Source organism: Pinus tabuliformis, chromosome 8 (assembly GCF_031772625.1).
Source record: "Pinus tabuliformis cultivar Carrire ecotype Pingquan chromosome 8, CPIR1, whole genome shotgun sequence".
NCBI classification, from domain to species: Eukaryota; Viridiplantae; Streptophyta; class Pinopsida; order Pinales; family Pinaceae; genus Pinus; species Pinus tabuliformis.
In genome coordinates this window covers 1,560,193,452-1,560,216,047 of record NC_142294.1, presented here as the reverse complement: position 1 = coordinate 1,560,216,047, position 22,596 = coordinate 1,560,193,452, and positions in this window count along the sequence as shown.

The following is a 22,596-nucleotide window of genomic DNA, read 5'->3' as shown; positions in this document are numbered from 1 at the left end:
CATTAACACATTAGGTTCACCCAATAAAATCATAACATTATTCATATTTACATCATTACTCATCATCATATGGAACTATGTAGAAAGAATACTATCATCATCATCAATACAACAAAACGTAAAGGAACAATAGTAGAAAAGCATTCACACATAGAGACACCAAGATTGGTCGGAGACCAGGGAAAAACCCACTATGAGGAAAACCCTTGCAAATTCTTCTTCTTAGATTGTCATCAAATGATTTAGAAAAAAGAGAGTACAATGATCCATATCTTCATCTATGCAACTAACCAGCAAAAAAAATACAACATCCATGAAATGAGCCCAATAATGCATATGCTCAAAACCCTGATTCTAAAGACTGTAATGAACTATCACACTCTGCAGTTAATTACCGAAACTTGTAGTCACTGAGGGAAATATAAGGAAGATTGAGATTTCATCTTTTATATCCTGGTCGCACGGAGGAGGTGTCATGCGAGAAACTATAGATGTCACAATCGCTCCCTTAAGCCTGCCATGCGAACGACTAGGGTCAAATCCGGATTGCAGAAACCTGAAACCCCCAATCACATGGATAGAGAGTTGTATGTGTGACTGGAAGGCTCCAATCACACATATTGGATTATGTGTGTGCTACTACAGTCGTATCCTTCCTGTTTTGTGCTTGCGACTGGGACCTAAAACCCTAAATAAGATATACAAACTTCAGACCTTGCAATTTCACTTCAAAGCAAACTTGATCCTTAACATAAGAGCTTCAAACTTGTGCAAGAAAAAAACAAGATAAAAGAGTGTCTCATTTTTGTGTCCAAATGAGGTAGAGGGAACTTGTACTTATAGCCTTTCAAGGTGGTCCAATTTGCTTTATGGCTGACCTTATCAAATGTGCACATGTGGGATTTTCTTCATAAATACACTTTCCCTTATCCAATTTGAGTGATCTTTAGGTCGAGTTTGGTCCTCTTGAAAAGAGAAATTAAATGCAATCATTATCCCTATCTGGTGATTTGTCCAACATGGAATTTGACCCTAGTTGCATATTTTTAACAAGATTTTGGAGGATGGGGAATTAAAAGATATCAATATTGTTGGAGAGGTAAATCCCCTCTGTGGACAGAGGCGATCCCACTAGCCCAAAATGGGTCTAGCAACAATCAAACAATGCTATCACGCAAGTTCCTAATTGCAAATTAAAGGTGGATTATGAGAACCTACTTGGATTCCAACGCTAGTGTTGTAGAAGAGTTGACACTCCCGTTCCTTTGCTCCGGTCAGTCACGATCCTCACGATCTCCATGAATGGACACCTGCACATGCAAAGAACGACATGAATACAAGCATAAAATCCAATAGATGCAATTATATATCAGTCAGAAAAGATATAATCCAAACATCATCATAATGAACAACAAGAATGGAACCATAGTGATAGTCATCTATTATTGATAATCAACAAAGGAGTATACAACCGAAGTTCTGACGTCAAATCCTCCTTTGGCTGGGTGATCAGCTACATATGTCTTGCAAAGCTTGTCGGGATCGAGAACAAGCCTCTCTCTCTCTTTGATTATGAATGCAAAGAAGACTCTTACAACAATCTCTCAGACTTCTGATAGCATCATTCTCCTTATGCTCAAAACTAGCTTGTCAAATGCACCAGAGCAAGCTTTTATAGAAGGAGGAGGAGGAAGAGATACAATGAACCCAGACCTTCATGGGATAAGCATTATCCTCGAAAAGCTATTGTGGACAGAGATACGATGAATCTCGACATCCATGAGATTGGCATTATCCTTGAAAATCCACATGAGTTGAAAGGAAAAAACTCTCGGGCGTACATTTGTTAACAAACTTTTCCAAACTTGGTTTGTGCGGGTAAGACTCTGAGACAGAGCGCCAATGGGTGCGCCCTCTTTGGAGAATTTCCCTCATTGGCGCGGGTGATACACTGTGGATCCGCGCTAATGGAAAAAGGGGACTTTTTAGGGATATTTTGCAGGAGATGTCTTCAAGGCATATGAAGTCCATACTTAGGGGAACATAATGCAAGTTTTTTCAAGTTATGTCACTGCTCACAGGTCCCGGAATGAGTCCTCCAAAGTGCGGGAAAGGGGTAACAGGGACGGTGGCCAATGGTGACAAATTACTATGTAACAGATGCCCCCTAAAGCATGAGGCCCGAGAGAGAGAGAGGGGTGAAATGCTTTACAAGAACACATGCAGCTACCGCCGGAGAATCTGCATAGAGAGTTCCTAATTGCAAATTAAAGGTGGATTATGAGAACCTACTTGGATTCCAACGCTAGTGTTGTAGAAGAGTTGACACTCCCGTTCCTTTGCTTCGGCCGGTCACGATCCTCACGATCTCCGTGAATGGACACCTGCACATGCAAAGAACGACACTAATACAAGAATAAAATCCAATAGATGCAATTATATATCGGCCAGAAAAGATATAATTCAATCATCATCATAATGAACAGCAAGAATGGAACCATAATGATAGTCATCTATTATTGATAATCAACAAAGGAGTATACAACCGAAGTTCTGACGTCAAATCCTCCTTTGGCTGGGTGATCACCTACACATGTCTTGCAAAGCTTGACGGGATCAGGAACAAGCCTCTCTCTCTCTTTGCAAATAAGACTCAACAACAATCTCTCAGACTTCTGACAGTATCATTCTCCCTATGCTCAAAACTAGCTTGTCAAATGCACTAGAGCAAGCTTTTATAGATGGAGGAGGAGGAAGAGATACAATGAATCCAGACATTCCTGGGATAAGCATTATCCTCGAAGAGCTATTGTGGATAGAGATACGATGAATCTCGACATCCATGAGATTGGCATTATCCCTGAAAAGCCACATGAGTCGAAAGGAAAAAACTCTCGGGCGTGCGTTTGTTAACAAACCTTTCCAAACTTGGTTGGCGCGGGTAAGACTCTGAGACAGATCGCCAATGGGTGTGCCCTCTTCAGAGAATTTCCCTCATTGGCGCAGGTGATACACTGTGGATCTGCGCTAACGGAAAAAGGGGACTTTTTAGGGATATTTTGCAGGAGATGTCTTCAAGGCATATGAAATCCATACTTAGGGGAACATAATGCAAGTGTTTTCAAGTTATGTCACTGCTCACAGGTCCCGGAATGAGTCCTCCAAAGTGCGGGAAAGGGGTAACAGGGACGGTGACCAATGGTGACAAATTACTGTGTAACAGATGCCCCCTAAAGCATGAGGCCCGAGAGAGAGAGAGGGGTGAAATTCTTTACAAGAACACATGCAGCTGCCGCCGGAGAATCTGCATAGAGAGATACAACTGATAGCTCCAGTACATGATATATGTGGTATGGGCGTAGCCATCCATAACAGAGTACATAATAATCTAGATCCATGGTATGGGCGCAGCCATCCGGTGAGGATCGATGAATAGACTCAGGTATGGTCGCAGCCATCCAATGAATGAGTCATGTAACAATAATCCACAAAATCACAGCCTGGATTCCAACAGACAAAATCCAGGGTCTTGCGCTCCATCTCGACCCGAACAAAAGTACAAGTTCAAGCATGTGAATATATGAGTTGAAGTCGAACATGCATGAACATCGTCTGATTACCAGTCAATAATGAAAACTGTTAACAGACACGAGAGGTACCACCAATAATGACAATGGCCCTCAAGGTACTATAGGTACAATCTACGGCATGTGAATCAGTGAGCTGGCATCGAACACCCGTAGAATCATTCGATCGGAGGCCAATGATGAAAACCTCATGTCGAACACGAAGAACCTGCCATTGAGGCATGCAGGCTCCAAGGCACCGGAAGGGAGTCTCTAGATCAGCTTCCTGGATAATGAGCTGAAGTCGATAGGAAGTGACCTTCATCGAAAGTGGGCCATAGTGTTTCCCACATCATCGACACGAGACAGAGAAAGAATGTTGTGGTGGATCAAAATTATGTGAGCTATCAGAAGGAGGTTGTTATTCTGCAGAGGTCAACTTCTCTTGAACATATCGGCGACACGACAGTGGAATTGGCAGTATTTGACATCAATGGATCAAAGGTCATGATGACGAGGCAATGAGTAGATGAGAGGTCAAACAGGATTACCCAAATCCACGGAGGCAAGTGAAAAATGAGATGAGATATCCCCACCCAGACACGAAAGCAGACAAGTGCCATGTTCAAGAGCGACATACTGCCGACACGACAATAATTATGGTTCCATTTTCCCCCACCATTTCTGGCGAGTACCCCAGTTATTTTTATTAACAAGCTTGACGGGGATAGCATATGCTTGTAACGTCATCTCGATGGACTCCAATGTCATCAAATTTTAACGACTCTGACAGAGGAAGAGCTCAGCGTCTTTTCATGTTTAGAGAGTTTGAAAAGACAGCAGAAAAGAAAACTCCAAGGGTGTCCTTTTTCGTAAAGTTGTGTCTCTCGAGCCCGAAAAAGTATAAAACAATGCTCGAAAGAACCACCCGACCATAACAATCGAGGAGTACTTTTCATGAGTAGTGATTTCGACCTGAAAAAGTAAAAAAGCGATCGAAACCACATCGCTTCGTAACCGTTAACGAACCTGAAACGACAAGGGTCCGACAATCTTTTCGTTTTTTACACGGTCGGAAAAGAGTTTAAAGACAACCGCCTCTTATTTACGTTTAACGAGTCAAGAGGGATAACTCGGCGATCTTTTCATATTTAAACGGTCGGAAAAGAGCTGAAAGTAGACCTCCATTTTTAATCTCTTTAACGAGTCAAAAAGGGAAAAGTACTTGGCAATATTTTCATCTTTTACGAGTTTGAAAAGAGCTTAAAGGAGACTCGTCCTAGAGGAACGAGTGGTATAAAGGGTAGCAACTGGTTCCGACAATGGTGGAACTACTCAAAACATGTAATGGTCAAGAGGCTGGCTAATAAAACCACTCATCGCTACAGTTCCTCAGGAAAGGATAAACAACCAAGTGAAAGCATATGATCAGCCAAAGAGATGGTGGCGATGGAATGAAACAACCAAGGCTCATCTAACAGAATTTAGCAGATAAAAGGCAATCACGAGATGTAAATCAGGTATGGGTTCATTTTTACACAAGCTTGAACCATGGAGAACTCTGCTTAGATTCGGTTTCATGTTTACACAAGCTTGAAACGAAAAACTATGCTTGTTATCAGTTCGCATGCCCCCAGCATAATGACACAAATCGAGGTACATGCCCCCCAAGCTTCATTGCATTCAACAAAGTGGATGGAATGAAGGTTCACTCTCGAGATCTAGGAAAGACTCGACTTGTATTTTATGAGATCTTAATCAAAAGACTTGATTTGGAAAGGAAGTTGTTTCATTTCTTAATGAGGTTGACGTAGTAAAAGAACTATCATCATAACCCTTGTTTCATTTTTTAACGAGGTCGCCACAAGATCAAAACTATCCTCGGACACCTAGTTCCATTTTTTAAGGAGCTTGACACAGGAAAATGAACTATGCTCCGACCAAGCCTAGTTTCATTTTTTAAGGAGCTTGACACAAGAAAACGAACTATGCTCCGCCAGACCTAGTTTCATTTTTTAAGGAGCTTGACATAGGAAAACGAACTATGCTCCGACCAAGCCTAATTTCATTTTTTAAGGAGCTTGACATAGGAAAACGAACTATGCTCCGCCAGACCTAGTTTCATTTTTTAAGGAGCTTGACATAGGAAAACGAACTATGCTCCGACCAAACTTCATTAGAATGAACAAGAAGTCGGGGCTTCCAAGAGTGCCACTCCGGGTGGAAGGGTAACATCTCGGAAGTCAGGACCCAATGCCCCCAGGACACTATGCATGATGGTAGCATCACTGGATCCAGGCACGGGATAAGTGGCCACGTAGTTGATCTGTGGTGGGGCAGATGCAACTGGTGGATGAAAACCAGGAGGGGATGACGACTGCGCAGGAGGCACCCGGGGACGAACGAACAATAATTGATCTATAGTCACGATTCTTCCATCGTGTGGAAAGCAAACCACACGGAAAAGTGAAGAGACCAGGGCCCCCATGGCATATACATAGTCACGGCCAAGGAGAAGACTGAAATCTAAAGCACCTTGGGTAACCGATACGTCTATATAGACGGTTTTGCCTCCCAAAGTAATAGGGAACTTTGGAAGGATCCCTAATGGTTGACTAGTTCCTCCGTCAAAAGCCGTCAGATTCGGTGCGACCGACACAAGCTGTGGGGAACCCAAAGCTTGCCAAGTAGTGGCAGGCATAAGACTGACAGATGCACCCTCATCCAAAATAGTGCCAGGTATCGCCTTATTATAGGCGTGTACCGTAACCCAGAAAGGCACATGGGATGGAAGGCGGGAGGTGGTCAAACGACTCCAGTCGAAGGAAACGACTGAACTACTTGGTGGGGGAATCGTATGATTTCCCTCCTGCTCTAAAGGGACCGAAGCAGGACTCTCGGGAGCAGCCGAGATAGCAGAATCGTTTCCGGACGCAGGAGAATCTGAGGAGACGAGAAGAACATGGGAATGATGCTCTTCCGAAACAGAGTGATCGGGTGGTGAACTCGAGTCGACATTCTTTCCGACCAATGGTTGGTCTGGAACAGGCTTGGCAGAGCCAGGTTCAGGAAGAGGAGGCTGGACAAGAGAGGAATCTTGGTCGATCTCTTTGTCAGCAGGGGGACGATCTGCGGCTGCAGAGAGACGTTGATAGCCAATGGGAAGTTGGGGTGAGGGAGCTGTAAGACTTTCCAAGACAACAGAGGCTTTATCCATGAGTGGACAAAGGTGAAGGGGATGATTGCCTTCACAAAGTATACAGGGGATTCGAATATTCCCTTTTCCCTTAACATTTCCAGTTGATAGTGTAGCATCGCTGTGAGCTTCAGAGGACGATGAGGGGCGGGCCGGATCGCGAGACCATACTTCTAAGACCTTGGGAATGCCAGGACAATCGCGAAGAAGATGGTCCTCCTTGCACAACCTACAAGGAAATTTGACCTTCCGCGGAGGAGCAGAAGGTGGCTCAACTTGAGTTGTACTTGAGGGAGTAGCTGCACTTTTAGCCTCTCCCTTAGGAGACTTCTTCTTCTTCGTCTTCTTCTTCTTCTTCTTAGTCACCTGTTTACTCGAATCTAGACTTTCACCAGGCGAAGTAGAAAATGAGGACGTAGAAACAGGCGAAGAAGGGGAGAGGTCTACCTTAGAATCAACATGATGTTGTTCAGGTGGAGGGACTAATTAACCAGAAGTTGAGATGGCAGGGACCAAAGAGGTTGGGAACAACCAAACAGGCAACCCAACAGTTTACCCTGGGAGGGACAACGTTGCCATGTAAGGAGCACCAACATTCCCAAAAGGAGCGAAATGACTGGGGTTTCCGTCAGAGGGGATCCCTGGGTTGGTTAACCCCGGAAAGGTTGCCATCGAAAAAGAAACCTACTCAAGCTAACGCAAACAAGATCTAACCGGGTAAATGTAAATCGCGGCCGAATAAATTTTAAGACAAAGGAACTAAACTTGACCTTTTCATGTTTTAAGAGTCGAGAAAAGGACGAAAAGATGACTCTAGTCTCCTTCGAATGTTTAATGAGCCCGAAGTGACAAAATGCTCAGCTGAGCCTTTTCTTTTAAAGAGTCCGAAAAGGATCAAAAGTGACTACTCTGGAGAAACTAGGTAAAGGGTTTACCAGACAATCCGTAAAACTGCATATACACCTTGGCAATCATATGAAAACCAAGGACTTTCCGTACGGCAGTCAATCTTCCCGAATGCTGTGTTCAGTGCGTTACGGCTTGTAAGGTAGCAGACACGGCTTCCTGTGGATAAAGGATGATAACCTAGTGGGGTCTCCACATATACTCGACGGTACGTGGGAGCACAAATCCGTGCTAGACCACTATCGAGTCACAAAAGGAGGAATCACCCAACCATGATGTGAAACAACAGTGACTAGGTTTAACGACTCCGGAACACGTCTCTAGCCTAGACCTCTAGATGTATGCGTTAAGTTCCAATGCGTTCTTAGATTCATTCAGTTCATTTTACAGTTGATCTTTGATTAGGTTTTAGTTTACAGGTCCTACCGTATGTAATCTCTCACAATTTCCTAAATGCAAGCTATATGCCAAAATATATCATTCCATTCGATGAATGCTAACTACAGAAGAGTTGAGATCTTTCAATCAAACAAAATGATCATCAAACAATCAATAATGACTCTAATGCAGCTAATGGCAATAAATGAAACTTTTTTCCTTTTCTTTTTTAAAAGTGACTAATTGCTAATAACAATGAAGAATGCTAATTTCCATTAACTAATGCAATGCAAAAAGATTGTTTGTTTTTTTTTTTTAATGGCAAAATGCACTTAAACAAATTTTGAGAGATAATAACAAAGAGTAAAAACACAAATTTCACTCAATGAAAATAGAATCAAGTTTGAAACACCAACACAATCTTTCAAACCAAGAAAAATCACAAAAACCTCAATGAGCTATGTGATCTAAGCCCAAACGAAGCCAAGCGAAATCCAAACGAAAAAGAGGTAGATTGCTCGAAGCACACAATAAAAGGTTTTGACAACCACTAGACAAGTGCAAAAAATAGCCAAGAAGTCGACTGGACAATCAAAGAACCAAAAACTCCCACGTAAGGCTCGATGTACAAAGCCACTAGATGCTCTAGGGCTGAGATATGAAATCGATAGAAAGAGGCAAACACCCGAAGGATGAAGGTCAAAAACCAGTCAAACAAAGCTCTGACACTCTCCAGTAGTTGAAAAAGATGTAAAAAGACAGAAATACAAGCTCAGAAGGCTTCCAAACAGGCAAACTGGAAAAGTTCACAGGCCTGGCGCGACTTTGAGGCTGTAACTCGCGCTATTAAGGGATTAGCGCGAGTTTCTTTTGTGCAACATGCGCCCACTGGTGCGACTGTCAGGGAAAAGACCGCGCTAATAAAGTTTGCTAGCTTAAAAATAAAAACAAGCAGTCCGGGGTCTGATCGACAGTATCCAGACAGACCAGGTAGCAAGAAACAACTCAAAAATCCAACCCAGAAAGCTTATCTAAGCAAGCAAACAAGAGAAAACCAAAGTGCAAGACAAACTCCAAGCTGTTCGGTTCGTAAACCAAACTGGAGATTGACTGAAGTGGCGTTGATCTACTTCGCTAAGGCAGAGCAATAACGTTTCGAAGGCTACCTAGCCGTACTTTAGGTTCCGTCCAAAGTTTACGAATCAAACAACAAACAGCGTCCCCAGTGGAGTCGCCAAATTGTTGGAGAGGTAAATCCCCTCTGCAGACAGAGGCGATCCCACTAGCCCAAAATGGGTCTAGCAACAATCAAACAATGCTATCACGCAAGTTCCTAATTGCAAATTAAAGGTGGATTATGAGAACCTACTTGGATTCCAACACTAGTGTTGTAGAAGAGTTGACACTCCCGTTCCTTTGCTCCGGCCGGTCACGATCCTCACGATCTCCGTGAATGGACACCTGCACATGCAAAGAATGACACGAATACAAGCATAAAATCCAATAGATGCAATTATATATCGATCAGAAAAGATATAATTCAATCATCATCATAATGAACAACAAGAATGGAACCATAATGATAGTCATATATTATTGATAATCAACAAAGGAGTATACAACCGAAGTTCTGACGTCAAATCCTCCTTTGGCTGGGTGATCAGCTACACATGTCTTGCAAAGCTTGTCGGGATCAGGAACAAGCCTCTCTCTCTCTTTGCAAATAAGACTCAACAACAATCTCTCAGACTTCTGACAATATCATTCTCCCTATGCTCAAAACTAGCTTGTCAAATGCACCAGAGCAAGCTTTTATAGATGGAAGAGGAGGAAGAGATACAATGAATCCAGACATTCCTGGGATAAGCATTATCCTCGAAGAGCTATTGTGGATAGAGATACGATGAATCTCGACATCCATGAGATTGGCATTATCCCTGAAAAGCCACATGAGTCAAAAGGAAAAAACTCTCGGGCGTGCGTTTGTTAACAAACTTTTCCAAACTTGGTTGGCGTGGGTAAGACTCTGAGATAGAGTGCCAATGGGCGCGCCCTCTTTGGAGAATTTCCCTCATTGGCGCGGGTGATACACTGTGGATCCGCGCTAATGGAAAAAGGGGACTTTTTAGGGATATTCTGCAGGAGATGTCTTCAAGGCATATGAAATCCATACTTAGGGGAACATAATGCAAGTGTTTTCAAGTTATGTCATTGTTCACAGGTCCCAGAATGAGTCCTCCAAAGTGTGGGAAAGGGGTAACAGGGACGGTGGCCAATGGTGACAAATTACTGTGTAACAAATATATTTAGGTTGGCTCTTTTGATTGACTTTTTGGAGATCCATCTTGGTGTTGATATTTGGATGACAATTATTATGAGGAAATATATGAACAACATGCCACTCACGGATTGGGTTAGGTGTGGGCGTTTTCCAAACATAATGGCTCTTACATTTGGAACAACTTTATGAAATCAAAACATTGGCTAACTGGAAATATTTGATGGGAGATTGGGTATGGCTCTAAGATATTAGTTGGAATTGATCCCATTATTGGCATGAGAGGAGCCCACACCTTGCCGAATGCGATCATCAACATTTTACATGACAAGGGAATTTTTTTTCATTTCTCAGATCAAAGGAAATTACAATTTATTGCATTTATATCCCATTTTTGAAATATGCTAATGTTGTGGGATTATTTGTTGAAAATGTTTTTATTTGGGTGCGATACATTTTGAACATTTAATGGTGGGGATTTCTCATGTAGCCGAATCTAACAAACTTTGTTGAAATGGTAACCTGCAACAAGATCAATTGGTAGTCTCCGAAGTATATAATCACATCTCTCATTCTCTTATGATTTGGAAGGACCTTTTTTGGTTTAGGTATATTTGGTCTTGGTATTTTCCTTTAAAGATTAAAATTTTCAGATGGCTAGTTAGAGAAACAAATTTCTCACTTAGGCTAGTTTGAAGAAACTAGATTCTCACTTGGGAAAACTTGTGTAAGTATGGGTTTCAAGGTCCTGGGAGATGTTATCTATGCTAGAGATGTTTGGAAAATGTGTTACACCTTTTCTTTCAATGTCCTTGCCCCATTGCTTGTTGGATTCATGTTTAACTGTGCTTTAATTTAAAGGTGTGTTGGTCTTTTATCTCTTTGGAGGCATGCTACAAGTGGTGGATGACACAGTGCAGAGAACACCACTCTCTTCCTCTTTTCATTATGTGGGGCATATGGAAAGGTAGGAACATTGTGATTTTTAAGGACCAACCATTTGACATTGGTCATATTTGTGTCAAGATTTGTGCTTTGTATAATGAATAGGGATGGAGAACACAAAAGGTAAAACTTCGTAAAACCCTAACAGACATTCCAAATGATATATTTTTGGTTGAATATTTTGACGAGGTTGCACAAGGTGGTCGATGTGGTTTTGGTGCTCTTATCAAGTTCTCTCAGTCTCTATAGTACTATTTCTTTTGGAATGGTGATATTGGGTCGAACACAAGAGCGGAGGTTGTAGCTCTATGGAGGCTTTTATCTTGTGCAAAGATTTTGTTCATCAATCCATCCACATCTTTGGGGATTCTTGAGTTGTCATGGATTAATGGCAAGTCTTCTTTGGCATCTCTTGGAGTGTCTAATTGGATACAAGTAATTTGAGTTTTAGAGGCTTCCTTTCATGGTTTAATTGTTCAACGTGTTTACAACGAATATAATATGGATGCAAATGTTCTGTCTAAAAGAGGACTCTCATCGACGCCTGGTAGAATCCACTTCGGCATTTTTCGTCATGGTGTTTTGTGGCAGGAGGGATCACATCGACTCCTGGCTCATAGGTCGCTAGTCTATTTGTTGTTTTGCACTTTTAACAAGTAGACATGTTCTTCTTTCTGCAATTTGTTGTATACATTCATGTCAGAAAGAAGCAAAGGTGATATGAATTATATAGTTTACAAGATTGTTTTGAATCTCTTATTTAGACATGTTTTGATGGATCATCTTCCAATGGAAGTCTAGACTTTTATTGAATTGATTATGGACATATTGGGTTGAATCCGAACATATGTTCGTGTAACTAGTTTTCTTTTAATATTAAATCTGTGTTTTTTCTTTCTTGAAAATAATAATAATAATAAGGTAATGTTTATCAAGGCCACAATTTTGTCTGGATGACGAATTGCCAAGAAATCTAATTCTGAGAGTGTTTGAATCATTTTTTTGATGATGGAAATGGATTCAACACCATCAAGAACTACTAGTGCACCCAAAACCTGAAACTTGACAACTGTAACCTGAATTTAAAAAAAAATCTACCAATTTTTCAAAATTATGCCAGAAATTTCATTATTTTTTGTGCGAAATTATAAACTCATTAAATTACCACAAATAATAATAATAATAATAATAAAATATTTTTAACATCAAAATATTCCTTTTATATGAATAACTTAATATCCAAATGTTAAAGATACAAGGAAATGTGAAATGTGAAAGATCGAGAATATCCATTGAAAGATTTATTGTTAAATTAATTATTTCTTAGATTTGACTGGATTATAATTCAATTTATACCATTTCCCATCGAACACTCTCACCATCCCAAAAACACATATGTTGCTTAATTAAATTGGCGATGATAAGCAAACCATTTTTCAAAAACTATGATGATTATATAAAATCGGGGATTTCTTAATATTATTTAGTGTGAAAGTTGGTTTTTAACCACTTAAAAAGTTTTTTTGTTTTTTGTTTTTGTTGTTTTTTTTCTATTTGGATTAATTAATATATATTTATATAATTTAGATTGGAAATATGAAAAACCTTAAAATATTTTTTCACATTTTTAAAGATAGTAGATTTATAAGCTCTTGCTTAGTCATTAGATCTTTCTTATTTAAAAACAATAATAATAATAATAAACAATTAATAATAATATCAAAAAACTTTACATCTTACTCTAAATCACTTGAGCTACCTCTATATATATATAGGTGGATCATCGTCAATTTAATATATATTTAATTAACATACTTTTAGGAACAACCAAAGTCTCCATGAAAAGTTGTATAAAATGAACTATAATCAACTAACCAGTATTTAATTAACATATGTTTGGGAATATCGAGAGTGTCCATGAGAAGTTGCATAAATTGAATTATAATCAACTAACACATATCCTCTCCATAAAATAATTTTATTAATATTTTTCTTATTGTAAAGTTTGATTAACAATTATGGTAGGATCTAGCCCAAAGAAAATCCCCAAGACACTTTGAATCACTTGAACTAATATATATATATATATATATATATATATATATATATATATATTGTTAGCTCATTGCCAATTTAATATGTATTTAATCAACGTATTTTTTAGGAGGGCCAAAGTGTCCATAGCAAGTGGTATAAATTAAACTGTAATCAACTAACCACAAACCATTTTAATTACCCCATGAAATAATTTTATTAATATTTTGCTTATTGTAAAGTTATATTTTTCTTATGCCCTAGACTAGTGGCATCTTGTAGGAGTGAAAGCTTGCCCCCTTACCGACCATCAGTAGGTTATTCCAGTGGGCATGGTTTTCCTTGAATAAAGGTGATAATAGTTAGAGATGATTGTCCTCACTACTGATTTGACAACTGAGTTATGATAAGTTTTCCTACCTCTGTAAATGAAAAAATAAACTGAACTTACCCTAATCTTCTTCCTAACTTCAATAGGCCAAAAAAATTTGAACCAACACTTCGTAACAAAAAGATAATAACTTCAAACAAAAAGACAATAACTTGACGAAAACCTTCAACCATCAATACTAATTTTCAAATAAACTTGAAAAAGATCCAACCGTTTTCCAACCTCAACCCCCGGTTGGTTTTCGACAATTTTGCAAGTTTTTGCTGGCCTGATATGGTTGGAAAAAATTGGATCGTTTACAGAAAACCCGATAACAATATGCAAGTCTGAGTATTAGTTGAATATGGCCATTACCGCTCCTCGAGTGTTCTACCCTGTGGTTAACAAAAGAACTTTGAAAAATTCCAAAATATTTCATAAATAATAATACTGTGATTACAGACAGACACCAGCATGCGTCCTCTGTTACGTTGCAAGTCATTAGAATTCAAAGGTGAGAAAACCAACGAAGTGAAGATGAATCATGCTGTTACGTTGTAAGTCATTAGAATTCAAAGGTGAGAAAACCAAATGAAGATGAATCATGCTGCAATTTGATGTTAGATTGGTTTTATATATTTTACTAGTATTATGAGTATGTGAGGTTTTTCAGTTAAATGAAAGATAATATATTTTTATTGAAATAGTTTTGTTTTGTTGTTGTTTTTTTTTTAATTTTTATTCTTTTTTTTTTTTAATTTCAGTGTTTTTCATTTTTTTATAAAATTGGTAGAGATTTTTAATCCGTAAGTTTTAGAGTTCAATGTGTTAAATTAATTTATGCATTCAAAATTGCATTTTAAATAAAAAAAAAATACAATCTAGTTAGAAATCGTATTCTCAAATTCCAGTCAAAAAAGTCGTTTCATCTATAAATTATACTATGCCATGCCTAAATCTAATAAGGATAAAGTAAAGACGCTAAACTTGAAAATTATTATTATTACCATTAATTATAAAATTAATTAATATATAAATGAAACACACACACATATATATAACAAGATTCTTAACCAGAGAGATTTAACCTACTTTATTATGGAGATTTTTAATTTGTAAATAAGTTTTATTAAAATACTATGGATCAATATCACGACTCATCAATACTACGTACTAAAAAACATAACTCAATTCATATTATGAGAATCATATTCCAAAATAAAAAATAAACATATTGGGTAAAAAAATCATTTTATTAAAAATCATTTAAAAATAATATATTTTAAAAACAAATATATAATTATAATTTATCACATTTATATGATCAAAATAGTATAATATAATATAAAATCCTTGAAAAAATATTATCAATTACACTCCAACCTAAAAGTAGATACAAGCTGCTCTGCTCAGTTAATATGTGAAGAAATACATTTGCCAACCTATAATATGAAAGCCTACTCTGCCAGACAAGTTTTCCTTCAGTTCTGTTTATTGAATTTGTATATGAAAGCCTATTCTGCCAGACAAGTTTTCCTTCAGTTCTGTTTATTGAATTTGTGACCTCAGACTCTTTTTCCAAAGCTGTTCTTGATATTTAATAAATTTTGGAAATCATACAAATTTACCAATCATGTTCAATGATTCTTCTAGAATCAATATCAGTGCACTAGACAATGAAGAAATTCACAATTGAAACGATAAATATGAAAGACAATGCAGCTAGCTTACATCAGTTATTATCCTAGGATCATACCTTAGTCTCTATAATAATTTATGGCTGATACCACTGTAGATTCTCAACATATGCAGATCCTTTTACACCACAATGACATCTGCATAGATTCCCTTTTAAAAGCCCCAAGCAAATGTCTAAAAGTTAAAACCCTGCAGAGATTTAAAAAGCCCAAGCAAATGTCTAAAACCCTGCAGAGATCTTTTGGTTTGAGGAGGCCTCTACGTTCAGATCAAAGCTTTCAGCAGGGCGCTTGTCATCCGAAGAATCACTCATATTAAAATGATCAGCAGATAACCTTTTGATGGTATCCTTAGCTGCGAATCCAGAAAAGTCCTCCCACTCAAACGAGGGTATCCAGGGCGATTTACTTTTCATAACCTTCATATCAGAGTCTTGTTGCATTGGTACCTCCTCCCAGATTCCGAAGTTCCTGTGATTGGTCTTCATATATTGAACTTTTTCCAACAGTGCAACAAATTCCTCAAAATCATCTCCAGTGCTCTTTGATGCCCTGCGCTGCCTTTTGGCCTCGGCTCCATCTGTTTCAATTTGTGAGGCCTTCTGTTTACCCGAAGCACAAGATTGGAACTCGAGCAATCGTTTCGGTCCCTTCCAGGAATCCATGGACACAATATAAATTCATTCAAAGTTCAGTCATCCAAACTGAAACCAGTATTAATTACCTGTAGATAAGAGTAACGCATGATCAAACAAATAAGAGAGCATAATGTGAACATAATCTCCAACGAGTCAGAGGACCCCACAGTACCAGACTGAAATCACATGGCAAACCTGATAGACAGCGATTTATGTATATTTTTTTCAATTTAAAGAACGGGACAGGGGTAGAATGGGCTTTGGAGTTTTTGTTGGGAATTTCGAAAAATATATTTGGGTTAAATCGTTATTTTTGGTTATTTAAAATGTAATTATATATAGTTAAATTCAACGATGTAAAAAATCTCTGGAGTATTTGGGTTGGGAAGAAAACTCAAATTTATGATTTCAAAAAATATTTGTCTTATTCTGAACAATTTTGACTTAAAAATATGGTTAGAAAAACTCCAAATAATTTTATAGAAAAACTATTTATTGCCCTGTAGAAAAGTATTGTATAATTATTAAAATTTTGGAGTTTTTAGTTTGTTATTTGAAATGTGTTTTTAATTGCATATATAGATTCAACACTGAAAAACTCATAGGGCAGTCTTGTACTCGGGTAGTGGAGAATGACATTGTCTAATGAAGCCACAACTTCACTTGGATAGCAGTTCCTCAAGAAATCCGACTGTGGGAGTGTTTAAATTGTTTTTTTATGGTGGACACAGATTCAGCGCCATCAGAAACTGTTGGGGCACCCAAAATCTTGAAGCTTGACAGCTGCAACCTAGATTTTCTTAAATTTCCACCAGATTTTCTTGAGATCATGTTTGAATTTCTATTCTTTTCCAAGCAAAAATGTGGTCTATTTAGACTATTCCGTGGAGAATTCACAACTCAAATTTATGATTTCAAAAAATGTTTAGACTATTCCATGGGGAATTCACAACTCAAATTTGTAATTTCAAAAAATCTCTACCAAATTCTAACCAATTTGTTTTTCCAATGCTCTGCATTTTGTTTTTCCACACAAAAGAAATTGCTCTCTATTATAAAATGAGAAAGTACATATATCAAAGAGAGGGATTTCTCAATCGTGATAAGAACAAATAATATCCTTTTCCCTATAAACATAGATCTGGGGTACAATATCTAAAACTGTGCTGATAGAAATTAGGAGTCATCATAATCCAAGACAAAAAACCAAGGGCAAAAGTCATTATAACATAGTGAAACCTGCTAAGGGTCATTTCCAGAAACAAGGGAATGACAAAGAGTCCCGCAGACAATAAGAAACTCATTAAAAATGAATAAAGTCTTTCCCTTTCTGAATGCCATTTTCAGGCTGTTGGAAGATAATATGATCGGGAACTGAGCTGCGACCCTTTTTTGAGACATTGTTTTGGGTCCTAAAGATATGCAAGATAGATAGATGATGGAACTCCACTGATAGTGCTTTGATTCAGAACTTCCAAGGGTCAAGACTTAAAGAATTTAAAGAGCCCCTGTCATTTTCCCATTCAATAACTGATTTGGAATCTCCAAAAATAGCGAGATCCCTGAGATCAAGCCAAATTGTGTAGTGAAGGACCCCCCAAAGAACAAGGAGTTCGGCTCAGGTGTTGGATACCAAACCATAGTGCCAATAGAATCTATAAGAGAGCTCAAGACCAATGTGAATGGCCATATCGCATCCACAATAATCAAAAGCTAAAGCACCATCAAAGAAACCCACGCGATAGACTGACCAAAGATCTCTAAGAGGAAGAGGAGAATTTCGAATAGTATGTTAGGATGTTGCAACAAGTCCTCTAAATATCTGACAAAACTTGATAAAAATGAAAACATTTCTTGAATTCCAAATACCCCCATGATAAAAAAAAAAAAAAAAAGCTAAAGTAAAATGTGGTTTATCATCTAAAGACAAGACTTAATGTCCAAACAATTCCAATGAACAAGATAATTAATCATTTAAAACACCCCATTTCAAACGGATAAGACAAAGAGACAGTAAATAAAGAGAGGTAGTTTGTGTACCCAATCCCTGGGAACCCTTCTTACATAAGATTTCCCAACTGAGAATGTGGTTATACTTTGCCTATACTTTTCCTAAAATGCTAATGAAGAGTCTCTCTCCAGCAGATTGTGAGAGTACAGAGAGGATGGAGTATGACAATTTGCAAATGCTTTTCTGAAGACGCAAAGGCTTTGTCGTATTGAGCAGAGTGCGACTGAAAAGAGAGTATCGAATAATATGAGAGCACATGGTTACGTGTGTCCCTGCACTTAGGCAGTGAGTGGCAACAATCATTTCAGAAAACCCTAAGGTGTTCCATTTTGCAACCAACCCTCGCTCACATTACTCCAACGAAACGGCCGAGTGACTGTACTCCGTTTATGAAAAGTCATCCATGACGTGGCGAATTCTATGTGTTGGCATTCTTGCCTGCTGGAGTTTATTATTTTTCCAAGAATCTAGGACAATGCAATTTTGCCATGATTTTGGTCACGTAATCAAAGTATTTAAACCCTTATTCACATCAATAGGTTTTTATTTTGGGGTTAAATGCCTTGCAAAGGGGAAATTTAAGGTCATCCAAACTTTGTTCTTATTCCTCACATTCACAAAGTTTTCAATCTGGAAATCAAACAATGTTTTCCTAAATTATTGAGTGGAAGTTTCATTATTGTTATTTTTAAAAGTGGGGACAAAATAACCCTTCATATTATAGACTATAATGATTTTCAAATGAGTTTATCCTCACCGGTGAGGTGAAATTGTTGTGATCCTTCCTACCTACCCAAGTCCAAGTACCATAAATTGACATGTTTAAGCTCTAGAATTGATTAAGCTATGTGATGCTCTTAAATGAGTATATATTGTGCACTAGCTTGGTACCAACAACCTCCCTCTTTTCTTCTGGCTAATAGGGAGACTAATTTCTTTATCCAAGAGGTCACATGGGATAAAAGGGCCATTATGATTAGCTATCTTTTAGCCACTATGATATGGAATTACTTTGGAAAAGAAAATTAGCATATGATTAGAAAGTGAGGGAAGATAGCTAAAGGTCAAGTTAGTTTTAAACATTATCATCTAACTATGGACTACTTAGTTACTCGTACGATTATCCAAGAACATCAAATAGTAAAATCAATATCTTGCATTTCTTCATTGATTTAGAGTGAGCTTAGGAAAGCTTTTGACATGATGCTTAGAAATAATCTTGAAATATATTAAAAGAGTTAAAGGTTTATTTTGACTTAAGAGTTACTACGATAAGATTGCATGAGAAAGAGATTCCTAAGTTTAGGAACAATGAGAGTTGGTCATAAGCATGGAAACTTATAGAGGTGAAACTTCTCCCATGAGTGAAGTTAGGGGGTTTGGAATTTTGGTTGGGTAAACTATTTGCATCGAGGGGTTGGACAATAAACGGTTTCGTTTCTAAAAAGGTATAACTAAAACCCTTAATCCACAAGTATATGTGAGAGGACATAAAGGAAATCCATATTTTCCTTTGTAAATTTTGAACTGAATCCTCCTATTCACCTTGATTTTCTAATAATGGAAATTATTTGAAGGTATTTCGCCCAAAATTTATTAGAATAGAAACTATTTGGAAGAAATTTTCCAATGGAAACTTTTAAAAACCATCTTCCCCACACCTTGCCAAATTGACATGCATAATAAATGGGTGAATCCTCACAATAAATAGGGAAATTTGAAGGTTATTTTATCAATTGTGTGTGTGGGTGTGTGGAAATATTTTACTCAATTATATAATCTTGTAAAACATAGGTGAGTCTTTCACTAAATCACAGAAGGTTATGAAGTCTTGGCAATTTTTTTGATAAAATATGAAACTATATAAATAATAGGAAAATATATTCATTAAACTAAAATAATTTGTCCTTCTTGTAAATAATGTTGCAAGCATCGAGTGTTGTGTTCGTCAAAGTTATTATTGTACAATTGCATATCCTTTGTTTAATTTTGATGATATTTCACCAAAAAGTTCTTATATATGTTGACCCTAACCACCATTTTTACCCTTAATTTGTTTTGGATATTCCACTAGATAGTTCGTCACAACAAATCTGATAACGACATATTGATATCTACACTAAGAAGGTTAAATTCCTTTAGATTTTAGATTTGTTAATTTTTTATTTGTTGTTATGCATGAAATACATAAAATGAAAAAAATAGAGAACAATAAAATGCAATCACTCACCAACCACAATGAACACAAGATATGCTCTAGGAAACCCTCATGGAAGACAACCCAACTGCAAGGTGAGGTTTCTCTACTTTATTTTGTTAGGAATGAAATAATTAAGGTACAAAGGAGAAGATAATCTCTATGGAGTCACCTGAAACGTGTGATCCGATAGGATGTTATAGAATGCTAAATTCCTCTTTTATGTGTGGTTATGTCTTCCAGAGTCATCGCATTTATTGTTTTCTGTATCGACATTTCGAACCATCCGTTGTGGTTCATCATGAGGATTAGATATGTGAAGAAGTCAGAGATTGATGTGTAATAAATAGAGGATATGGTAGGGATGGTAATGTAAAGAGTCGACTGGTTTGATAATGGTATGGTTTTAATTAATTAATTATTATTTTTTTAATCTAATAATATTAATGGTTTGTGTAATTACTAAATATTTATTGTTTTTAATTTGTTTTTGTTGTCAATATCTTATTGGCAACAAAAACAAATTAAAAACAACAAATATTTAGTTATTACACAAACCATTAATATTATTAGATCAAAAAAATTAATTAATTAAGACCATACCATTATCAAACGAGTCGGCTCTTTACATTACCATCCCTACCATATCCTCTATTTATTACACATCAATCTCTGACTTCTTCACATATCTAATCCTAATGATGAACCACAAAGGATGGTTCGAAATGTCGATACAGAAAACAGTAAATGTGATGACTTCGGAAGACATAACCACACAAAATGCAGATCACAAAAGTCTCAAATCTATTATTCCTCTTTTATGCTTTATCACCCCCATTCCTAGTTTCTTTGCTTTACTATGGAACAAGATACCATCAAATGGAATGGAACCTATTTTCCTCCTAGTGGTTTGGTTATAAAATAGCCCAATACCCAACTAAGGATCATGTTTGGCTCCTTCAACTTCAACTGGAGTTACAAGTTTGACCCTTCTAGAGTCTTCTTCAATGTCCTCACATTGCTAGCCCCTTTTCTATGAATAAGGTGGGTTGACATGGCATCAACTTGTGTTATGGTGGTTAAACATGGTAGGTCAACTTACAAGAGGCATGCCTTTTGCATATGAACCTTGATTGACATGATTCTTGCATTATTTGTAAGGAATCTAAGTGTAGAACACTACCATAGGTCCCTCACTTAAGTAATAAATTTTAACACATAAAAAATATCATTTGAGACCTCAAAATGCCCTTGGAATAATTCAAACCCGAATTCTTGAAACATGATCTTGTCGATAAAATTTCTCTTCTAAGTTTATTCCTCCAATTTTTCCACTCTAAAAGAATTGAGATAGATGAAAAATCTATGTAGTAATTCAATTTAGATCATAACTCCCCATTATGGGAGGCTTTTGGTCCCCATAAGCGTTAGTATATGAGGTGAGGAAAATTTTCCTCTACCTTCTCCCTGGAGTGCCTTTATCCTTGTCTAGAAGTTGTCCCTTCAAACCAATCTACCAAAGGTCATGCTCCCTGTATCTTGTAGTTTTGGACATCTTCTGCAACATTGTTTCTTCTTCCAACTATGCCAAGGTGTTATAGCATCTTTCATAACACTCTGCTATGAGATGATTTATTGACCTTTTTATCTCCATTTTTCCCTATGGAAGACTTGATGTTTCCTTAAAAGTCTTCAAAAAACACTTTTCAAAAACCATATGCACTTCTTGGTTGGGTATCCTTCATCTGTTAATGATCCTTATCAAAATAAGTCATGTTTATACGCAAGCTTCATTAAAGTAACTCGCATATGATTATAAAATGCACCATAAAAATTAAATGTGTGCATTTTCGCATGGGGTTTACTAGTTAGATTGGAAGCCGCCTTCTATAGTACATGTCTTAACTACCCAACCAACTTTTGTTGGTATAAAATAATGCCATGAGCATGTGAAAAATCCATTATTTTCCATAAGTAGCCTTGCTCTGGCAAAATTTCCTTGATCTAGTTTTGTCTCGCTGTGTACTTCTAGCATTTCCCCTCAAGAAACCCTAGTTTCCTTTTTCCTTATCTCTCCCCTAAAGTTTTGACCAACCCTTTGTCACTTGACCAAAAGACCAAGGAGGAGACCTTTAGTGTCCCAGGTAGGAGGGATCCAGAGGACGATCCTGTGGAATGCATGTGGCAAGGAGCAAGTATACATGTTTGTATTCATTGCAACAAGTTAATAATAAGGAAACTCATTCTCACTCCAATCCTATTGTTTATGTGATGAATTTTTGAATCTATGCTTTAAGTGTTAGGGTCCCACTCTAACCCCCTTATTTATGTAGTAGGATCAAGTCATAGTTATAGTTAATTAAAGAGTCAATAAAGCCCA